The 24,012-nt window shown below is 44.5% G+C and overlaps 1 pseudogene; it reads right to left on the bottom strand.

The window, feature by feature from the left end:
• Window positions 1-137: 137 nt before the first annotated feature.
• Window positions 138-22,854, bottom strand: LOC116518948 (annotated as a pseudogene).
• Between the last annotated feature and the right edge of the window lie 1,158 nt (window positions 22,855-24,012).

Genomic DNA, 24,012 nt, shown 5'->3' with positions numbered 1-24,012 from the left:
ACACTTGCATCAATTAGGCAACAAGGGGGATGTTCTTTTAAAGGCAACTTATTATTGTAGCAGAGATTTCCCTCAATAAAAAAAAGGAATTCAGGAGATAGAATTGGGCTTCAGTTCAGTTCACTCCATACAGTAGGAAAAGTAGAAAATAGAAGAGTTTATTGCATGGAAGAAATCATCCTGTGTAGTTACAGTTACATAAGAGACATGGAGAGTAACATCCCATAATACTAAATATAACCACTGAAATGAGCATTGCATTGAAAGAACATTCACATGGGAAACGGCATCATGAATCACTTAAGTCTGTGCTGAAAAAGTACAATTTCAGTCAGTTGAATCATGTACCAGGCACAATTGAAAAAGGCCTTTATTATTCAACTTGAGAAAGTCCCTTAATTGGCAGTTATTATTTACCCTTCTTAATATATTCTTTACTCATTTGGAGTAAAGAGAAATAATTCCTCCTCTTTGTATTATTAAAAATATCACGAATATTATTATACTGTTGCTTTTTTGTACATCGAGAGCTTGTGCACTCAAGGAGAATTCCTAGGGTGCCTATTCACATTTGGCCAAATTAAATATACAATTCAAATCAATTCAATTCCTCAGATACAGTGTGATTGAAGGGCTTCTCACACTCAGACATTTTTATCATATTTTCCCAGTTGAATTCTCTGAGTGGATTCTTTGATGTCTGTTAAGCTGTGCTTTCTGACTGAAGCTCTTTCTACAATGCAGACATGTATGTGGTTTTTCTCCTGTGTGAATTCTTTGGTGTTTATGGAGGCTACCACGCTCAGTGAAGCTCTTTCCACACTCCAGGCATTTATATGGTTTTTTTTCCTGTATGGACTCTTTGATGTCTATTAAGGCTGCTCCGCTTACTGAAGCTCTTTCCACACTCCAGGCATTTATGAGGTTTTTCTCCTGTGTGGATCTTTTTATGTTTATAAAGGCTGCTCCGCTCACTGAAGCTCTTTCCACATTCCAGGCATTTATGAGGTTTCTCTCCTGAGTGGATCCTTTGATGGATATAAAGGCTGCTGCTATGACTGAAGCTCTTTCCACACTCCAAGCATGATTATCATTTTTCTCCCACATGAATTTTTTGGTGTTGATAAAGGGCTCTACGCTCAGTATAGCTCTTTCCACACTCCAGACATATATGTGGTTTTTTCACCTTTGTGAATTCTTTGATGTTTATTAAGACTGCTCCTCCAACTGAAGCTCTTTCCACACTCCAGACATTTATGTGGTTTTTCACCTTTGTGAATTCTTTGATGGTTATTAAGCCTGCTCCTTTCATTGAAGCTCTTTCCACACTCCAGACATTTATGTGGTTTTTCACCTGTGTGAATTCTTTGGTGTTGACGGAGGCTATTACACCAAATAAAGCTCATTCCACAATCCAGGCATTTGTAGGGTTTTTCTCCTGAGTGGATTCTTTGATGGATATTAAGACTGCTCCTTTCACTGAAGCTCTTTCCACACTCCAGACATTTATGAGGTTTTTCTCCTATGTGGATCCTTTGATGTTTATAAAGGCTGCTCCTCTGAATGAAGCTCTTTCCACACTCCGGGCATTTATGAAGTTTTTCTCCTGTATGGATCCTTTGGTGTTTATTAAGACTGCTCCTCGAACTGAAGCTCTTTCCACACTCCAGGCATTTATGAGGTTTTTCTCCTGTGTGGCTACTTTGATGTGTATAAAGGTGGCTCCTCCGACTGAAGCTCTTTCCACACTCTAGACATTTATGAGGTTTTTCTCCTGTGTGGGTACTTTGATGTGTATAAAGACTGCTTGGCACACTGAAGCTCTTTCCACACTCCAGACATTTATGAGGTTTTTCTCCTGTGTGGATCCTTTGGTGTTTATAAAGCCTGCTCCTCTGACTGAAGCTCTTTCCACACTCCAGGCATTTATTAGGTTTTTCTCCTATGTGGATCCTTTGGTGTTTATAAAGACTGCTCCTCTGACTGAAGCTCTTTCCACACTCAAGGCATTTATGAGGTTTTTCTCCTGTGTGTATTCTTTGATGCATATAAAGGTTGCCCCTCTGACTGAAGCTCTTTCCACACTCCAGGCATTTATGAGGTTTTTCTCCACTGTGGCTCCTTTGATGTGTATACAGGTAGCTCCTCCAACTGAAGCGCTTTCCACACTCCAAACATTTATGAGGTTTTTCCCCTGTGTGGCTACTTTGATGTGTATAAAGGAGGCTCCTCCAACTGAAGCTCTTTCCACACTCCAGGCATTTATGATGTTGTTCTTCTGTATGGACTCTTAGGTGTCTTTGAAGATGTCCATTTCTCTTGAAGGATTTCTCACATTCCGAGCATTGATATTTCCTTCCTTCCTCCTGGATTCTTTGGGGATTCCGGGGTCTTCCGAAGGACCCTCCGCCCTCCAGGACCGTCTCGGGGCCTGCGGCTGTTTCCTCCTCCCCGAATCGCCCTCCAGGCAGCCGCCTTTCCTGTGGTACCCCTGGGCTCATCCCTCCTGTAGCCCAGGATCCTTCCGGCCTTTCCCCGCCATCTCCCTGGGAAGCCGCGTTAGGACAGGGCAGGGCAGCTCCGCGGGGTCCGCTCTTCTCATCCCGGACGGCGCTTCTTTCCTTCCCCCGCCGGGCTCCTCCGTCCTCCTGAATGGGAAAGAGAGAGGCAGGTCACGGCTGCGTCCCTTTCCCCGCAGGGGAGGGCCAGGCCTCCGCCTCCGCCTCCCACGGTCCTCCCTGTCAGCGACTCCCCCCGCCAAACCAAGCCACGGGCGCCGCGGCCTCCCCTCCTTCACAGGCCTCCTTTCTTCGGAGGACCCTCCAAAACTTCAAGTCCTGGCGTCCCCTGCGCCCTACCAGCATCAGGCCGCATGCGCACCCGAAGCGGAAAACTCTTTCCGTCGCTTCCCGGATTCCGGAACATCAAAATTTTGATCGCGTGACCATGAGGATGCTGCAACAGTCGCTAAGTGTGAAAATGGTCGCTAAGTGTGAAAAATGGTCATCAGTCACTTTTTTCAATGCCATTGTAACTTTGGTCACTAAACAGCCATGTTCCTGACTTAACAACCACCATGATTCACTTAACGTGGCAATAAAAGGTCACAAAATGAGGCAAAAATCATTTAACAAACGTCTCCCTTAGCAACAGAAATTGGGGGATCAATCCTGGTCGTAAGTCGAGGATTACCGGTAGCCAATTGCAAAAGGCAACTTTACTTGGAACAGGTGAGATTGTGCCTGGATCCCTTTCATGCCAACATCCCATCCTGTCCATGGGGAGAACTCCACAGGCGGACAAATGCCCCCAATCCCCTCTCAACCTCCAGCTGACTCTGCCATCCGCCATAACCACACATGCCCCTCAAAGGCAAAACTCAGGGGGCTGAATTCTACAGGGGGAGGAGTAAAGGGGGGATTTGAGGGGCAGCCCAAAGCACCGTCTGTCTAAATTTGCATCAGGCAGGCAGTAACATTTTCATAGACCATGATCAGAGGAGCAGCTGATCCTATGGAGAGACTCCTCCTGCATTCAGTCCCAGGCGTACAAGTGGAAGTACCCCTTCCTTCCTTCCTTCCTTCCTTCCTTCCTTCCTTTCACCTTCCTTCCTTCCTTCCTTCCTTCCTTCCCTCCCTCCCTCTTTCTTCCTTCTAGCCTTCCTTCCTCTTGCCTATCTGCCTTCTGTCTTTCTGCTCTTTAGATCTCTCTTCCTCCTTCCTTCCTCTTTCCATCCTTTCACCAAAAATCAGGATGTTTTATTAGCATCAGCATCATTCTGCTGAAAATGCCAGATTCTGTGGTACTTCTGGATGAGATTTAGAAAATTACAGAGACATGAGGAACCATTATATAATTTCACTTGGCAAAACTCTGATTAAAATAATAGCAACAAAATGTAAGGTTTTTTAATTTTAAAACTCTAGCAAAACATAGATTTATTTCCAGTTTAGTTAATTAATGTCATTATAAAAAGGAATGCAATTGATTAAATAAAAATGACTTTTTCTTTTATTAAGAATATTTCTTAAGAATTCTAGATTAAACTAGAAAATATTTCATAGGCCCTTCAACAAGTTTGTTACAAGTTTTCAGGAAAGCATGCATTCTTGAAATTGATACCATGTAATGTTAAAAAGCAGATGGCTAACTAAGTACACTAAAAACCATGTTTAATTATTTGCTACTTGAGGCCAATAGCAATGATGAAGAAATTTCTGTCATCCTCAGTGACAATATTTTTAGGGCCAAAAAATAAACTATATTTTTATTTTTTATATTTTTATATGTATATTGGATCTGTTGAATGGAGAAAGACCTCCCTCATTTCAAGGAGCTGCCGCTTCTTCCACCGCCTCCTCCCCCCCCACCTCTTAGAAGTCCAGCCAGCTGCCCGCCAAGCTCTCCGTGGTGACTCACCCAGAGTTTTCATCGCGATTTGCCTGGTGAGGGGAAGCGGCAGGTTGATGCAGACCAAATCCACAGTATAATAAATACAAGTATAATAAATACATTCCTCCTCCTTCTCCTCACTGCAATCTGGATGCCCAACGCACCTTCCTTTCCTCCGCGTTCGGCCCTTTCGCGTAGAGCCTCAAGATTACGAGCAATGCAGGGTTGCTACGTTAAGGGCGCCCGGTCCCAACTGGGAACTACTGCTGTTGCGGCACCCGATCCCTGCAGCAGTGGCTGGCTCTGCTCCCGGCCGCGGGCCCCTGCCCTGCCGCGTCCAGCGCGTCTTCAACAGCATGATCCGGCATCTCAAGCGAAGCTCTCCCCCCCCCCCCCGCCTAGCTGCGTTGCCCACACGGGCGGGGATTCAAGGTATCCGGCCGGATTCCTTGAATCCCCGTGCGTGTGGGCAACGCAGCTAGGCAGGCTCTGCTTGGGATGACCAGGCTATGGAGAGCATAGCCTGGTCATCTCAAACGAAGCTCCCCCCCTCCCCGCCTAGCTGCGTTGCGCACATGCGTGGGGATTCAAGGTATCCGGCCGGATTCCTTGAATCCCCGCCCGTGTGGGCAACGCAGCTAGGCGGGCTCCGCTTGGGATGACCAGGCTATGGAGGGCATAGCCTGGTTATCTCAAGCAAAGCTCCCCCCCCCGCCTAGCTGCATTGCGCATATCCACGGGGATTCAAGAAATCTGGCCGGATTCCCGCGCGTGTGTGCCACGCAGCTAGGCGCGGGGAGCTCTGGGTCGTGCATGTTTGGGATGACCCGGCCAGGGAGTGGCAGCAGCAGCGGGCCGGGCGGGCAACCCGCTTGCTGTTGAAGACACGCTGGACGCAGCCGGGAGCCGCTTCTGGCGGCTCCCGGGCAGTGATCCCACCACCATCCGCTCGCGGCTCTTCCTGCCCAGACACCCAAAGCCTCCCAGCCCGCCCGGGGTGAGTCAGCTGCAGTGCAGCCGGTGGTAGGCAGGAAGGCTTCTGGCGGCTCCCGGGCGGCAATCCCACTGCCATCCGCCCGCTCACTCGCTACGCTACCCCGCCCATGTGAGCGCAGCGGATGGGCAGGGGAGCGAGCCATCGAAGAAGGCATCAAAATTAAGCGGGATCTTTTGGGAACGGCCTGGGACATGGGAAAAATTATGAGAAAGCGTGCCTGTCCCGCCAAATGTGGGAAGTCTGGTCACCCTACTCTAAGGTGCGCAGGTGCGCGGCCGCGCACATGACAAGAAAACCCCGCGCAGCAGTTTCTAACTGCCGCCAGGGGCCTCAGAAAATCTAGGGTTAGCACGGGTGCAGGGATGATGGCAGGAGCTTACGCGGCACAGCTGGTCTCCTAGGACCTCCTAGGCACCGGCTGCACTGCTCATTACCGTCAGTCGCCCCGTGTACAGCAAAGCAAACGCGGGGAAGTCCTTTGCAGGTGGCTAGAACTGGCCGCTTGCGCCCGGCTCTGTGGCTGAAGTGAACCCCCAAAGCCCCCACCGCCACCAGAATATCTGCTACCGCCTCCTCCTCCTCCAACAGCATGGCCGGATTTGCCACCAAAGCTCCCGCCCGTGGCAATGGTGCCTCCCCCTCCACGCGAGCACCTGAGCTGGCCCCCGCATTATCCCTCCCCCTTCCTCCTCTGCCGTGCTTTTGAGGAGCCATGAGGCCGCGGGAGCTAGTAGGAAGGTGGCGGAGGTGGAGGCGACGGCAGGGGTAACCCCGGAGCCCAGCCGAGGTGCTCCGAGCAAAGGGGAGGCACCGCCGCTGCTGCCATGGGTAGGGACACCAGCGGGAGCTTTGGCGGCTTCACCTCAGCTGCAGCGCTGGGCAGCAAATGTGGTGGTGCTGTTGGAGGAAGAGGAGGAGGCAGCAGCAGTTATTCTGGTGGCGGCGGGGGTTCGTCAGCATCTTCAGTGGCAGCCCTGCCCCCTGTGAAAAAAAATGAAGATGGAGCAGATCCACACAGATGACGTCACCGTAACATGACTGGAGGAGGAATTCTGGGAGTTGAAGTCCACAAGTCTTAAAGCTGTCAGGTTTGAAGACCCCTGGGATTTTTTTTCTAAAAGGTTAGGGGTGCAAGGATCTTGTAACTTGACAGCTTTAAGACTTGAGTGCTTCAAATGCCAAACTTTCTGAGCCAACATTTTGGTTACTAAGCAGGAGCGTTGTTAAGTAATACTGATATTATATAACACTTTTAATTAAGCGGGTACCTTGAATAAACATAACTTTGAGTTTCAAATAATACTGATTTCGTTGTTGTCTTAGGTGACATCTGTGAAAAAAATTAAAAATTCAGGTGCTCAGGCATGAAAATATGCTGCTCAAACACTATACTTTTCTGCTCACATTGAAAAAAAATTAGATGGAACATTGCTCCCAACCCCTCGAGTTGTCGTAGTAGGATACCATGGTCGATGGTATCAAAAGCCGCTGAGAGGTCTAATCAGCCTATTAACTTGATTGTTGATACCAAATATGTTTTTCTTGCAATGCAATCTCTTCCTTATGCTTATTGTGCTGTTTCTCTTGACATTAATCTTTTGTCTTTATTTTTATCTTTAAAACATGTTTTGGCAGAACGTGTCTTTCCTTTATATGTTGAGCACACTAGGAGCCATTCTCCTTTTCAAAATCCTTTGACGGAAGGAAATAGACGAGCTGATGAGACTCTCAAAGAAGTTACAACTCTTTTTTCAGATCCTGTTGCTAGTCATTCATATTTTCATCAAAATGCTAAATCTTTGGCTAAACAATTTGCTGTTCCTTTTCCTATGGGAGTAAATCCTCGAGGAAAAAGCTAATCAAATTTGGCAAATGGATGTCACACAATTTGCTACCTTTAAACCATACATTTATTTACATGCATCCATTGATACATATTCTCACTTTTTGTGGGTCACTACTGCTAGACAAGAGTGCATTTTTGATGCAATGTCTCATTGTCTTTCTGCTTTTTCCGTAATGGGCCGACCAATTCAATTAAAAACTGATAATGGTCCTGCGTATACTAGCAAGGACTTTAATTTTTTTGGTCAACAATGGAACATTCAATTGATACATGGAATTCCTTACAATTCTCAAGGGCAAGCTATAATTGAGCGAGCTTATCGTACATTCAAAGCTACATTAATTAAATTAGTAAAAACCGAATCTGGTCCCTTCAATTTGAGAAAAATTAAAAATTTGATCTCTATTGCTCTTTATGCATGGAATTATTTAACTTCTTTAGACTCCTTTTCAGACATTCCAGTCAAGTTTCATTTTCAGACGTCCCCAGGTGATAAGTTGATCGTAGTTATAAGTTGGACGTGGTTACGCTGCAATTGAAGATTTGCAAACAAAGCAAGCTTTGTGGATACCAGGCCGGTGTGTTCGTCCTTATCATGGAAAAACAAATGAAAGATCCAAGGATGCAACGTCCTCCAATCTTGCCTTGGAATCACATTGAAGATCAACATCAATTGAAAAAATCCTTTTTTCTCATGTGTTGTTTTCTCTTTTTCTTTCCGGTTTCTACTAACTCGGAAACTCTTGCTTTTCCTCTTAGTCCTAATCTTTTGGATTCGTCACGCTCAATATATGTTTTTGATTCATGGTCGTAATATAACTTTATATTATGAACCTCCTATGGCTCTTGGTCAAGTTGCTTTTATTCCTAATTAATTAATTCTTCTGCTTTCATTGTTTCGCAACTTCAACATATTTCTTCTTCTTGGTTATATTCGCATTAACCAATTTACTAGAGGCTTATGTTTTTGTTGTTATGCTCGTTATAATTGGTTTAATCAATGGTCTGATTACCCAAAAGCTAAACGTATTTTAGATAAAGTAGGGAATTATAGTTATTGTACTCAGAAATATTTGTTATGGGGTACTATTAAAAAATCACAAGGTCATAACACTATACCTGATATGTATCCTGAAAATTTTCCTATTTTTCAAACTGACTCTTCTAATATTGGAACAGGTGGCTCAATCTGTGCTGGATGGCAATTAAAAGATCCTGCAATGTGGTTTTTCTTTGACAAATATGCAACTAACGTACACCCTCAGAACTATCAATGTGCTGCCATTGGATATTTGTCTTTACCTGTACAAGTGGGTGTTTCTGGAAGCTTACCAACTTGAAAAAGATGTGCAGCCTTGGGATCAAAAAGGTTCTGATGAAGTTATTATTGATACTCAATTTTCTTCATTGCTTACTTTTGGACGTGTATTAGTTGGAGCCATAACTGGAACTATTACTTTGGGATCATACCCAGGAATATTAGCTCAAGAAAATAGACATTCTATTTTAGGTCTCACATGGGGTTTGGAGAAATCTATTAATGCTACTGCTACAATTATTAGAGATTTGCAAAATGAAATTGAAGAACTTAATCAAGATTTAATTCAACAACGCTTTGCTATAGGCTATTTGTTACCTCGTCAAGGTGGATTTTGCAGCTTAGTTGGTCAACGTGCTTGCGCTGTGCATTTTCATTCACTTAATAAAACTATTGAAGATGAATTAGCTAATTTACAAGCTTCTATAAAAAATAATGTACATGATGAATTTTCTCCTTATGCTTGGTTAACTAAATGGTTACCTGATATTTCTTGGTTAAAACAATTGTTTTTCTATGGTGTGAACATAATCGCATTACTTATACTTTGCTGTTGCTGTATGCAATGTGTTCCTTCATTTTTTGCCATGTTTCGCAAGTCTCCTGCACCTACTTTGAATGTGATTCAAATGCATGCTCTTGAAAAATCTTTTTTCGTCATTAAAAACAAAAAGCGAGGAAATGTAGGGTTTTTACAGTGAATCATCTGAATGGTCCTTAGAACTTAGGTGACATCATTGGAATCTTCCGGTGACGTCATTGTGCCTAGAGCAGGGTAAGGGAGCTTCTCTAACCCCTGACTCTAATTTTTTCATGTGGGCTCCTTTTTTGGAGCACTGCTGATCCCGAAGAGACCAGCAGATCAAAGGGGATTTTCTGCAGATGCCGGGGTGGTAAGGCAAATCCCCCGGCAGACAGGAGACCCCCCCCCCCCAAATGGACGAAGAAGATATCCTACCCTTTGGTTAGGACTGAGCAATGGCGTCTGCATAGAAGGAAGAAACAGAAATAGAAGCAGACGAATTTGGGTGCTTGTTATTATTGCCGACAACCCAGAGAGGAAAGCAACGCTTAACTGGCAAAGTAGGTGAGCTGAGAGAAGAAGAAGCTGAGAGAGAGGCTGTTTTTTTTTTTACAGCTTAAGTTTGCCGAAAAGAAACATTGCAAAAAGGCTGAGTCAGAACGGACAGGAAGGGACAGCCCAGCCGCAACAGCTTTAAGATTAGCCACAGTAAGAACAAAATCCCGACATGGACTTCAGGGAATAAAATTTGCCGGACGGATTTGGAATGTTTAAAGAAGTGACTGCATAATAGTCGGGTTGGCAAAATGGAGTTTCCTTTTTTTTCTGTTTACCAGCTCTTCTGCCGCTGGGTTCAATTTCTTAACTATTTGATATTGATCTGATTGGGAGCTTGGAGCTGTGCTAGAGACAAGAAATAGAGGTCTGTCTTTCGCTTCGTGGACTCTAACACTGACATCAAGAAGAGAGTGACTTAGACTAATTATTAGAACAGAATATTGAACAACCGACAAAACTGAGATATTTATTGATATAAGAATAGGGTGTGATGTATAAATTTATGATACTTACTAATCAAATTAATCAAATAGAATACTACTAGTATTACTACATAGGACTGTTCAAGTATTGAAAAGTTATACCAAGGAAGGATAATTGTGGAATTGTTGTTGAATATTGGTTTATACAATTATAATAATTTTAATATATTATTGATATTACTGATAAGATATAAATAAGGTAAAAGTTATAACCAATAGTGGGCAAGACCAAAAAAAGGGGTTAAAAATGGCAACCTCATCAAAATTCGGGAAAAAGACCATACCCAATGCGAGTGCAGCAACGCCCCCCCCTCAAATCAAAAAACCATGGAGAGTGCGTGGGGGTTGGAGAAAGGGGAAAAGATGGCAGAATCAGCCAGATCAGCACCTACGATGCAAAACATGCAAATGATGCTCCAGATGATACAGGAGACCTTGGCTACAAGCCAAGTAGAGACAAGGAAAAATCATGAAAAACTTAAAAATGAAATCATTTCATTCATTCATTTTATTATATTTATATGCCTCCCTTTTCCCCCGAAATGGGAAAATTGAAAGGAACAATCAAAAATGTAGATGATAAAGTTGAAAATATACAGAATGCCTTAACAATCAATGAACAGAAAATCCAATGTATGGAAGAAAAAGTACAACACTCAGATCAGAAGATGGGAAAAATGGAAATAGAATATAGGCAACTTAATAAAGAATTGGAATTGTCAATAATCTGACTCGAAAACAAAAAAGCGGCATTCTATCTAAGATTTCAAAGCATACCGGAAGAGAAGGAGGAAGATCTGAAAGGAAAAATGGTTAATATCCTTATTGAATTTTTGCAAATAACAGAACAAGAATTAAGAGGAACGATTGATGAGGTTTACAGGGTGAACACTAATTATACAAGGAGACATAGGCTCCCGAGAGAAGTACATGTAAGATTCACTAAGAAAACTGCCAGAAATGAAGTGTACAAAAAAACCAGGGAAGAGACGATTATACTACAGGGAAAAGAGCTGACCACGCATAAACAGATCCCACGGAGAATCCGGGAACAACACAGGCAATACCAATTTTTAACAAACGAGTTGAATAAAAACAGAATAATGTACAGATGGCTGGTACCAGAAGGGGTTCTGGTATCTTGGCAAGGAAAAAGATATAAGATAGAGAATTTAGAAGATGCACACAAATTCTATGAAGAACACTGTAATAGGGAAGGAAAACAAAGAAGCAAAGAGGACAGAGGTCAAGTGGAAGAAACATCAGAAGACAGCGAAAGAAGCAGGAGAGAAGAACAGGCAAGAAAGAGAGAGAGCAGAGAAGGAAGGCACGAGAGGGAAAAGTCAGATACAAACTAGAAGCAGAAGAAACAATCTCAACTAGAGATGGATCAAGAAACAACAATTATGTCGATAAACCTGAATGGACTGAATGCACACACACACACACAAAAAGAGACCAGATGTTTAATATTCCTAAGAAATTGAAAATAGACTAGATATGGGTTAATTGGTATAGATGGATGTAGCAAAGAAATAAAAAAACATTGAAAGAATAGAATAACTCTCAAAAATAATAATTATGAGTAAAACAAGGGGGTCATGATTGGTGAAATCAAATCAGGATGATAGCTGGCATATAGACAGTAGAATGATAGAGAAAAAAGGAAATGATACCTGTGGAAATAACAACCCCAAGAAAACATAAACTGGATTTGAAAGAGACACCCATAACAATAGAAAAAGAAAGGAAGGGAAGAAGGAAGGAAAGGAGGGGAGGAAGGAGGTAGAGAATGGAGAGACAAAGGAAGGGAAAGAAGTGGAGGGTTGGAGAGAGAGAGAGAAGGAGAGACAGTAGGAGAGGAAGGAGAAATGTGGAGGAGAGGTAGGGGAAGAAGAAAGAAGTAAGGAGAGGTGAGTGGGAGGGAGAGAAAGAAAAGGAGAGGAGGAAGGAAGAGAGAAAAGGAGAAGGTGAGAGGGTAGGAAGGAGAAGACAGGGTAGGAGTAGGGGAGAAGTAAGGGAAGGACGATGGGGAAGGACGAAGGGGAAGGAGAGGAGGAAGGAAGTAGAGAAGGAAGGGAGGGAGAAAAGAAAAGAAAGAGAAAATAAGGTGGTGTCATAGCAAGTGCTAAGGATGGTAAATTATACATTCCAAATTATATCTTATACCCTTTTAAATGGAATAATAATATAAGAATGGCCAAAAAAAGAATATGTGAATGTATACCTATAACTGCATGTAAGAGAATAGATGACAGTAAAAATATAAAGCACAATATAGGCAAATAATACCTGATCATAAGTAGCTAAGTATAAATAAATTAAGAAATATATATAAAAATGGATAATGAGTAACGAGATTACAAACGCAACCGGAACTGCTGTATGATATATGATGGAACTTATTGTTCCTATGTTGTTTTTAAATTATGTGGTTATTTTTGTTAATGTGTTTATGTGTTCTGTTGATGTGCTTATGTGTATAAAATAAATATATATATTAAAAAAAAAGAAAAATCTCTTTTTTTGTCATTAAAAGCAAAAAGCGAGGAAATGTAGGGTTTTTACAGTGAATCATCTGAATGGTCCTTAGAACTGAGGTTACACGTGTAAGCAAGAACTGCAGCAATCTGCAGAAAATATTTGCTTGTCAGCTATTCTTTGCTTGCAGTGTTCCCAGGCATCAAGGACACAGGATGATACAAAGTATAACCTGTAACATTCACTCATTTGATAACACTTGATTCATTCAATGTGTGAGAACGTGCACGTTCTCACGAACACCAATGATGTACGGACTAACCAATTATTGTGCCTTGGAGACTTGTTAGCCAATAATGATATAACACGTACATGGGAAGAAGGCAGGGCTTAGCAATGTGAAGACGGACTTTCAGGCTGCTCCTGAATGACCATCTAAACCGGATCACCTGTAACCAAACAACATGCTATATGTGATGATGTTTTTTTGTGTTTTTTTATTGTTGTGTGTATTAAATATATAAGTATATATACAACATAGAGATACAAAATGTGTGTGTGTGGGGAAATATAGCAATAGCAATAGCAGTAGACTTATATACCGCTTCATAGGCCTTTCAGGCCTCTCTAAGCGGTTTACAGAGAGTCAGCATATTGCCCCCAACAATCTGGGTCCTCATTTTACCCACCTCGGAAGGATGGAAGGCTGAGTCAACCCTGAGCCGGTGAGATTTGAACCGCTGATTTGAGATTTGAACAGCAAAGGAAGGGAATAAGAAATGATACTAAATTATGTCTGGGTTGGCGGAAATACCATCCCAAGGAAACATAAACTGAGATTTAAAATAGATACACCAACAACAATAGAAAAAGAAAGGGAGACAGGAGGAGAGAATGAAAGGAAGAAGGGGGAAAGAAGAGAGATGAAAGGAGAGGAGAATGGAAAGGAGAGAAAGGAGGAGAGAGGGTAGAAAGGGGAAGAGGAAGAGCAGGAGTAGGAGAAAGGTACGGGAAAAAGGAAGGGAAAGGAGAGGAGGAAGGAGGAAAGTAGAGAAGGGAGGGAGGGAGAAAGGAAAGGGAAAGGAAAGGAGGATGGAAGGGAGAGAAAAGGAAGGAGAGAGGGTAGGAAGGGAAAGAGGAAGAGTAGGAGCAAAGGAGAGGTAAGGGAAGAAAGAAGGGGAAGGAGAGGAGGAAGGAAGAAAGAAGGGAGAGGGTGAAAAGAAAGGTAAGGAGAGGAGGATGAAAAGGAGAGAAAGAGGAGAGGGTAGGAAGGGGAAGAGAAAGAGCAGGAGTAGGAGAAAGGTACAGGAAGAAGGAAGGGAAAGGAGAGGAGGAAGGAAGTAGAGAAGGAGAAAAGAAAGGGAAAATAAGGTGGTGTTACAACAGGAGGAAGGGATGGTAAACAAAGCAACCCAAACAATATATTATAACCTATTAAATGAAATAATGTATAAGAATGATAAATGTTAAAACACCTGTAACCAAACAACATGCTGATGTGATGATGGGTTTTTTTTGTGTGTTTTTTCTTTGTTTTGTTTTTTTAATTATTATTATTGTGTGTATGTGTTGTCTATGTAATAAAAATAAATATAAAAAAATAATGTACATGATGAATTTTCTCCTTATGCTTGGTTAACTAAATGGTTACCTGATATTTCTTGGTTAAAACAATTGTTTTTCTATGGTGTGAACATAATTGCATTACTTATACTGTGCTGTTGCTGTATGCAATGTGTTCCCTCATTTTTTGCCATGTTTCACAAGTCTCCTGCACCTACTTTGAATGTGATTCAAATGCATGCTCTTAAAAAATTTCTTTTTTCGTCATTAAAAACAAAAAGCGAGGAAAGGTAGGGTTTTTACAGTGAATCATCTGAATGGTCCTTGTATTCTTCAGGGACTTTCTGAATTGTTCAAGATTCCTATGGTTTCCAATCTTTCTTTCAGGTAAAGTGGGCATAGTAGACTTAATATCTTAGCCTTCACATACAGAGATGCACCAATCAGCTAGTGGTAATAATTGGGTAACTCCTAATTCTAGTGTGGGTAACTACAAATACCTTTTGGGAAAATGTTCTAATTGAGAAAACACCTATGGGAGATCACAGTTCTCCTCTCACACAACTATGGTTCCAGAGGCTTTTGATTCCAGAACAATAACTTAAGTCCCAGTTCTGCTACTGAGAAAGTCCAGGCTGCACAGTCCAAGAATCAGGAAGGGCAGATCATCACTCTGGAAGTGATGTATCCAAGATGCCAGGCCTTCCATTTTTAGTGCTGTGTGGGTGGTCTGAAGCCCTTGAAACGGTCCCTTCCACTGCTCATCCAAGGAGGTTGTTGGTCCCCACGTCTTTACAAGCATCCAGCCTGCAGGCTGAAATGGATGCACTGGGTGATCTACTCCTGCAGATAACGGGAAATTCATAACCTCAGCGAGTTGTCTTACATTTTTGGTACAAGGTCAATTTGCCCACCAGTGGGATGGACCTCTCCTCTACCTTTAGGGAGGGATGTGGTCATCCAAAAAGGGCCTCAAAGAGGCTCAAGCCTATTTGCTTTCGAAGTGCAATGTGAAGCCCCAACAACATGAGTGGCAAAGTTTGCGGTGAGGACAGGTGAGCGTCCTGGCATAGCTTAGCTAGCTGTTGTTTTTGTAAATCATTACATTTCCCCCCCATAGGACTACTAGCCAGGTGGTAGGCTCAGTAAAGCTTCCAAGTGATGTTTAATTGTTCACACAATCTTAGCTATGAAATATGGGTCACAATCAAATGATATACTATTTGGCAGCCCAAACCTAAGAATAATTTCTCCCAGTAGGATGTTTACTACTTCATGATCTTTATTAGTCCTGCAAGCAAAAGCCTCAGGCCACGCTGTGAAGGAACATTGTAGTTCCAAAACATACTTAAAACCTTGCTTTCTAGGTAATTCAGTGAAGTCTATTTCTCAAATTGTCCCTGGGTAGTTGCCGTTAAGTGGGATTCATAGGGGCTGGGTGCCTGTCTACTTTTGGATTTATCCTGCACAAATCAGACAAGCTGCCTTGGCAAGGTTTTGCATTCTGAGCCAAGAACAGAGATAGATATTTTGCATGCTTGGCACTTATGTAGATATGCTATATAAATGTTTGGTCAGAATGAAGAGAAGCTTTCTTCTCTTTCAACACCTCCCTCTTTTCAACCTCCTCTTGCTGTGATATATCCTCCGCACTCTGAAAAGGACTGTCTCCTGATTCGAAGGCTAAGGCTGCAATACTTTCTTCTGCTCCTTCTGACATTGAATTAAAGCCTCCTCCTCCTCCTAACATTGTTCCAAAGTCTTCTTTTCAAAAGATGGTGGAAAATTGTAAGACAGATGGTACTATTTCTGGAGAAGAGTTAGCTGAATTGTTGTCAGTATGTCCAGTACAGTATCAACCAGGGCCACAGGCTGGACAACAGATAGCAGAATGGGAAGGTTTGCCATTTCAAATCTTAAGGGAATTAAAGGCTATTTCTGATTATGGAATTACTGGAAATTTTACTAGAGGTTTTTAGAAGGAATTAAGAATGGTTATTGTATGATACCTCAAGATTGGAAGCAATTGTTTTGTATGATTTCAACTTCTATGCAATATGTTGTTTGGGAAAGTGAATATTTGCGTCATTCTCACGTAGCTGCTTTAGGTGGAGGTGGTGCTTACACAGTAGAAAAGTTATTTGGATCAGGCCAATTTGCAACTATTCCTACACAGGTTGCCCTTCCTCCAGCTACACTAGCTATAGTCTCTGAGTGTGCCTTTAGAGCTTTTTTAAAGGTTCCACAAGCTGGTGAGCCTAAAGTTAGTTTTTCTAACATACGTCAGGGAGCAAATGAGCCTTATACTGATTTTGTAGAAAGACTTTCAAAAGCTTTGCATCAACAATTGGGTAATCAGGAAGCATCAGCAGAATTACTGTGTCAATTGGCTATTGAAAATGCTAATATGGATTGTAAACGTCTTTAAAAGCTACAAATCAATATACCTTAGCAGACATGTTATGTGTTTGTCAGGATATAGGATCTCAATCATATAAAATGCATTTATTAGTTGCTGCAACTCAGAAAGGAAGAAAGCCTGTGGGGAATTGTTTCAAATGTGGAAAATCAGGTCATTTTCAGAAAGATTGTCGTTCAACGCCATCTACTGATGGTTGACTACCATTGTAGCAAGCAGAGGGCTTTACATAGCTCCTGAAAAAATACAACACACTGAACCTTATTCATATTTAGGGTTTAAAGTTTTACAATCTTCTTCCATTCCTATCTTACCTGAACTTTAAGTGTAATCTTCATATACTTTGGTTCAATGGCAAAAACTTTTAGGTACAATCAATTGGGCTCGTCCATACTTCCAAATTGCTACAGGAGAAATGTTACCTCTTTTTTCTTTACTAAAAGGTTCCAAGCATCCTGGGGATCTGGTGTCTCTTACTGCTTTGCAAAAGAAATGTCTCCAGAACATTCTAAACATTTTTAGAAAGGAAAGGAAGGAAGAAAGGAAAGGAAAGGTAAGGAGAGGAGGAAAGGGGAATGGAAAAGGGGAAAGGAAAGGAAAGGGGGGGAGGAAAGGAGGAAATGAGAAAGGAGGGGAAGGAAAGGAAAAGAAAGGAGGAAAGGAGAGGAGGAAAGGGGAAAACTAAGGAGAAAGGACACACAGTATTCTGGGAGCATACTGGCTGGAGAAAATTCTGGTAATTTTCCACATACCTTAAAATCTTCTAACACTGAGAAATATTGCAGTAGTGGAGAGACTGAAAGTTCTGTGCTGTGCTAGGTTTCTTTAAACAGTGGGGTGAGGCTGATTAGATGCAGTGGCCGTTTCCCCTGGCATCGGAAAATGGGAGTTTCATCTGGGTGTCCTTTGTACAAGGCACCGTGCCAACACTGAGCCAAAGGGTGAACTCTCTGTTAACTTAGGGACTGTCAGGAGGCAGAGGTCCCATGGCCAGTTGCTCTGCCGTTGGCATCGGCACACACCTGCTCCTAATAACCCGTGAGGAAAACACATCGGTTGTCTTGAGCTTGGAATCCAGTGGGTTGGTCAGAAAATGTGAGACCACCTGAGTTTTTGCTGTGGCAGATTAACACAGCTCCTGCCCTCTACAAGAAGCATGAAGTAGTTGTGGGCTAGACTGGACGAATCCCCAGAGATAAAGCAAGGACTAATAATTCTGCACTGCTGCTAAGAGAAAACACAAAGCTCTTCGTGAAGTCACCAGGAGTTGAGGAACATGGATGCGTGCGCATGCGTGCCCATGTCTCTGTTTTCCTCTGACTCTTTTTACTGATCGCACCTTTGTCAGGTTTACCCTGAAGTGAGGGGATAAACCTGAATCTTGCAAGCCACAGCAATTGTAAGGGGTGGGGTGGACTTCAACTCCCAGAATTCCCCAGCCTGCATTCTGGGCGGGAGTCGAAATGCCCCCCCCCCATCTTAAAGCAGCAAAACGTGCCTTGGATGAACATGGAGCTCCGTCTAGAATGAAATTCTGGACATCCTCATCCGATGGATCTCATTCTGCTTGCTTCTGTGATGCTTGTCAATTCCCATTGTTTTGTTTTGAGAATAAGGTTGAGAAACAAGAGTCTTAGAGGGATGAGAAAGGTGGGCTAGGCCAGCTCAGTCCATGGATTCCTCACAGACCGAGGAGCTCTTCGACCTCATCGCCAGCTCCCAGAGCCAGAGGTTGGATGACCAGCGGGCCAGTGTGGGGAATCTTTCCGGCCTCTGCATCACGCCCAGCAACCTGGGTCACCTTCACATGGACGGCGAGGCCCAGGAACCTGGCGATGGTTTCGTCAACATGCTGATAAAGTGCCAGGTGAGTATGTTGCCCTTTGTACCACTGTTGGGAAATTCGAATAGTAAACGGGTAGGAAATTCAACCTCTGCCAAACTTGGGTGAGGAGCTTCTCTCATTCACAGGCCTTCATGTTCCCAGCTAGATCTATCTCGCAGGCTTTAGAATGGAATAATAGAAAATGAATGGAATGGAAACAGGAATAGTAATAGAAATGGAAATAAAAAATAATTAAGAATAGAATAACAGAGTTGGAAGGGACCTTGAAGGTCTTCTAGCCCAACCCCCTGCCTAGGCAGGAAACCCTACACCACTTCAGACAAAAGGCTGTCCAACGTCTTATTTAAAACTTCCAGTGTTGGAGCACCCACAACTTCTGGAGGCAAGTTGTTCCACTGATGAATTGTTCTCACTGTCAGGAAATTTCTCCTAGATCTAGGCTGCTTCTCTCCTTGATTAGTTTCTTGTTGAGGTGGAGATGACATGAGGAGGGGGAAAGACACTCCCTGACATAGGCCATTTTCAACAAAGTGGGATATAAATGCAGGAATGAAATAAACAACATAACCGGAACAGTCTGGCCCAGTTCGTGAGAAGTTGTGGCTAACTTCTTTATCTAGCATTGGGCAAATCTTAGCTTTTCGGGGAATGTAAGAGGTGTGATGCCAGTCCAGAGCCCCAGGGACTAAGCACAGGATGGGTGACCCCGTCCTTCACTTGGGGAGCCAAGCAGGAGGGTTCAATCCGTTTCCCACTGCAGGGAAAGATCTTGAGAGTGTATGGCTTCCCCTGCTAAAGTCAGCTTTAGCACATCAAACACTTGGCTATCCTCTAAAATTAGATTACAATCCCTCCTGCTTTCTCGTGTTTTCTCATGCTGAGCAAGATGCTCAGTGCCGTATGTGGGGTTCTTCCTGATTCACGCTGAAGTCCTCTGACAGCCCTCCAAAGCTGGCTGGCAAGGAAGCCCTGCCTAGTGGAGCAACTCAACAGAAGAACCTGGTTTGGTGACCCTCCTCTAAAGTCATGAACTTAAGCTTTTTCCTTTGTTTTCTGCCAGGGTGGGTTTGAGTTAAATGAACCCCCATTAGATCAATCACTATTTAAATCACTAGTAAAAAGGCTTGATTTAAATTCACTTTAATGGGAGGGCTGGTGTTGCAGGAGGGACACAGCAAGGTGAGGGACATGGTGGGCAACTGGTGAGTAGATGCCCACTAACAGGCGTTGCCATGATGGATCTGAAGTGACAGGTGCTCTTTAATATTATATTTATAAGCTGCTTACAAGGTTTGACTTCCATTTTTACTGCTTGCCCTTTTCCCCTCCCACTTGGAACTTTGTGGTACAAATGTATATCTCTTCAAACAATCTTGCAGTTTGTAGTCTACGTAGATTTGCAAAACATGGGGATAAAGGAATATTCCTACACTTTTATGATTTGTCTCATGGTTACTGGAAAATTGTGGTGAACGGATCAATGCAGTGCCTGTTGTCTCAGCTTGCATGGAGCTTCGATCCATGGAATGAGTTTGCCAAGAAATTAAATATTGCAGATTCTTTTTTTAATCCTTGGTTTTTATCCATCCTCGTTTTCTGCAGTCCTCCCGCCTGGATGACCAGTGCTGTGCCCCGCCCCATTCCACCCCCCCGTGGCCCCACGGTGCCCGATGAGGATTTCTTCAGCCTCATCCAGCGGGTCCAAGCCAAGCGCATGGATGACCAGAGGGTGGACCTGGCTTCAGGCGAAGAAGACCAAGCGGAGGACTGAGCACCAGATCGCCAGCAAAGCCCCAGCTTCGGTTAAGGCAGAGCACCCGCCCAGCAAAGGGACTCTGGATGCAGCTGAAGATCTGGGCCTTGGCACTCAGTGCATTTCTGGGTGGGGTGCACTTTTTCCCCCTGGGGAACTTGCCACTGGCCAGAGTGGCAAGCAGAATGGGTGGGCACTTTCTCCTGACCAAGGTGCCTGTGGGCCAGCTGGGCGGGATTGCCAAGTGTGCAGCTCCTTCTTAAGAGAGGGAGGGGGGAGGGAGGGAGGGAGAGAGAGAGGGGAGAGGGAGAGAGGGAGGGAGGGAGAGAGAGAGGGGGGGGCATTTATGAGGTTTCTCTCCTGTGTGGATTCTTTGATGTCTATAAAGGTTGCCCCTATGACTGAAGCTCTTTCCACACTCCAAGCATTTATCTGTTTTTTTCTCCCAAATGGATCCTTTGATTTTTATAAAGGCTCCTCTTCCAACTGAAGCTTTTTGCACACTCCAGGCATTTTATGAGGTTTTTCTCCTGTGTGGATCCTTAGGTGTGTATAAAGGTTGCTCCGTCGACTGAAGCTCTTTCCACACTCCAGGCATTTATGAGGTTTCTCTCCTCTGTGGCTCCTTTGATGTGTATAAAGATTGCTCCTCTGACTGAAGCTCTTTCCACACTCCAGGCATTTATGAGGTTTTTCTCCTGTGTGGATCCTTTGATGTTTATAAAGGCTGCTCCGCTCACTGAAGCTCTTTCCACACTCCAGGCATTTATGTGGTTTTTCTCCTGTGTGGATCCTTTGATGTTTAGAAAGGCTGCTCTGCTCACTGAAGCTCTTTCCACACTCCTGGCATTTATGAGGTTTCTCTCCTGTGTGGCTCCTTTGATGTGTATAAAGGTTGCCCCTCTGACTGAAGCTCTTTCCACACTCCAGGCATTTATGAGATTTTTCTCCTGTGTGTATCCTTTGATGTGTATAAAGGCTGCTGCTATGACTGAAGCTCTTTCCACACTCCAGGCATTTATGAGGTTTTTCTCCTGTGTGTATCCTTTGATGTGTATAAAGGCTGCTACTCTGACTGAAGCTCTTTCCACATTCCAGACATTTATGAGGTTTTTCTCCCGTGTGGATTATTGCATGTTGCCTAAGTTCTGCTCTATAATTGAAGCTCTTTCCACACTCAAAGCATTTATGTGGGTTTCCAAATGAGTGGATTTTTAGATGGTTTTCAAGATGGTCGTTTCTCTTGAAGGACTTTTCACATTCCGGGCACTGATATTTCTCTTCTTCCTCCTGGATCCTTTGGGGATTTCGGGATCTTCCGAAGGACCCTCCGCCCTTCAGGACCGTCTCGGAGTCTCCGCCCGTTTCCTGGTCTCCGCACCGCCCTCCAGGCAGCGTCCTTTCCCGGGATTTCCCTGAGCGCATCCCTCCTGCAGCCCCGGAGTCTCCCGGCCTTTCCCCGCCCTCTGCCAGGGAAACCGCACAGGGATCACCTGCTCTCGGGCGGCGCTTCTTTCCTTCCCCCGCCGGGCTCCTCCGTCCTCCTGCAGGGAGGAGAGAGAGGCCGTCACGGCTGCGTCCCCTTCCCCGCAGAAGAAGCCCAGGCCGAAGCCACCGTCTCCCACGGGCCTCCCTCCCCAAGTCCCCCTCAGCCGTCAGACCAAGCCTCGGGCGCCCGCCCTCTCCTCCCTCACAGGTCCTTCTCCGGAGGAACCTCCCGGACTGCAACTCCCGGCGTCCCTTGCGCCCTACCTGCATCAGTCCGCATGCGCACCTGTAATCGGTTTTTTTTCCCCCGTTACTTCTCCGTATCCGAAAATGAGGGCCAGTCCGGCCTCCGTCCGTTTTCGTCCAAGCTCCGCCTCTTCCTCTCTTCCACCGCCCCCTGCACCTCTCTTGGTCCGATTGCGGAAGTCGGGAAGAAAACGCTTTTCCTACCAGATCGTGTAATTTGCATCGGGGAACCTTTTACGCTCATCCCTTCTGCAGCCCCGGAGCCTCCCGGCCTTTCCCCGCCGTCTCCCCGGGACGCCGCGAAGGGACTGCTCTGGGGGGGGGGGGGGAAGGGGGCTCTTCCTTCCTTCCCCCTCCGGATTCTTCCGTCCTCCTGCAGGGGAGAGAGAGGCATAGAGAGAGGCGGGTGACGGCTGCGTCCCCTTTCCCGCAGCCTCCCTTCCGAAAATGACCCTCCCGGACTGCGACTCCCAGCATAACCTGCGTCATCCGGCCTCCTCTGTCGCCGATTCAAGAAGCTCCCTAGTTGCCCGTTTTGTTTCCGGAAGTGGAGGCTTCACGCCTTATCTTCTCCAGAAGTTTCGCCTGTTCCTTTGCAGAGACCGGTCCCAAGCTGTCCTCCTGCCAATCGCCGCCCTCCCCACAGCGACCAATCGGCGTCCGCCTTCCTTCAACCGGCCAGATAGCACCTCCGGTGTTGATGGTTGCTATGGTTCCCAGTGGAGGCGTGGGCACAGGGTTCCCTTTGATCTTTGGGGTCCTTCTCCCCCCCCTCTTTCCCCCCTATTGAGGCCGCGGGAGCTCAGGGGCTCTTCTGGCGCGTAGGCCTTATAGCCGCCTATAAAGTGGAGCCAAAGGGGAGAAAGCAAGGGAGCCTGAGTTCAAGTGTGGGGCAGCCGCTCTTTCGGACCAGCCCACCTCACAGGGTTGTTGTTGGGGGAAGAGAGGAGGGAGGGGTCTCCGTGGCTGGAGGGGGGGGGGCTCAGACAACTCCAAAGACCCCTCCGTCCAACCTTGAGCTCCAAATTGGCTCCTTCCTTTTCTTTCACATCTTCTCTCATTTGCAGAAATAATAAAATCGGGATCCAAATAAATAAAGAAACTCTCCATATGTGACTCACTCAGGTGTGTTTTTAAATAGCAACTACATGGATACATTTTCTTCCTGGATATGAGAATTCAGAATTCTTGCACAAAAGGAGACCGTCTCCAGTTAAAGAGGACCTAAGGAAGAGAATCTCCTACAATGGTTCCTGCTAGCGAATTTCATCATAGAAATCAATACCTCATTGTTGGAAAAAGGAAACAGGAAATCATACATTGTTGATAGGATCCAAGTTGGATTCTTTCTGGGTCTCTTTAAATGCTGGATCCATTAAAAGTTGGAACTTGGGTAAAACAGGGTCATTAAGCTATGTAGTATTTTCTTTTGGCAGAAATTCTCGAAGGTGACAGGATTTTTCCCCTCTTGGATTGCTGGATTACTTTGGGAGTCGCAAAAAGGTGTCTCACCTAAGGAGAAAGCATGGAGGGAGCTCACCTGGGATGAGGGAACAAAACACAAAAGAGCATGGCAAAAGAAAGGGAATGTGATGGGAAGTTCATCTAGAGCTACATTAATGAGTGGAGTTTCCATTGACAAGAGGCAGTCTACATACAAAATTCTGCCCTTTGTGAGAAATGGGCAACTTTATTGATTGGTTTTTTTACCTCCTTCAGACATTTGCTTGACATTGGTGAACTTGTAAAAGGTGGAGCAGGTGACCTTTGGTAGGATGCCAATAAAGGCATTATCTCTTAGGGAATTCTGAGGCTTTATGACCTCATCCATGCAGGCTAAACTGCCAGTTATCAGAGTGAAGGTGCTTTCCAAGAGGTAGGTTGGAGTCCGAAGGGCTCCTGGACTCCGGGGAAGCTTCCCCCTATTGGCAGCCAATTCATCAGAGTTGTATTCCAAGGGCAAATATGCCAATTTGGCCCCTTCTTAGGAAAGGGAAGCAGGGAGAAAATGAGAACACCCAGCCCTTTTCCCTGTTACTTTTAATTATTCGTTGATCATTTTAAATCAAGTCTTAATCTCCAAACTCAGGCACCAGTTTT

The sequence above is a fragment of the Thamnophis elegans genome, chromosome 16 (assembly GCF_009769535.1).
Source record: "Thamnophis elegans isolate rThaEle1 chromosome 16, rThaEle1.pri, whole genome shotgun sequence".
Classification (NCBI taxonomy): Eukaryota; Metazoa; Chordata; class Lepidosauria; order Squamata; family Colubridae; genus Thamnophis; species Thamnophis elegans.
This window is presented reverse-complemented; position numbering and strand designations above follow the sequence as displayed.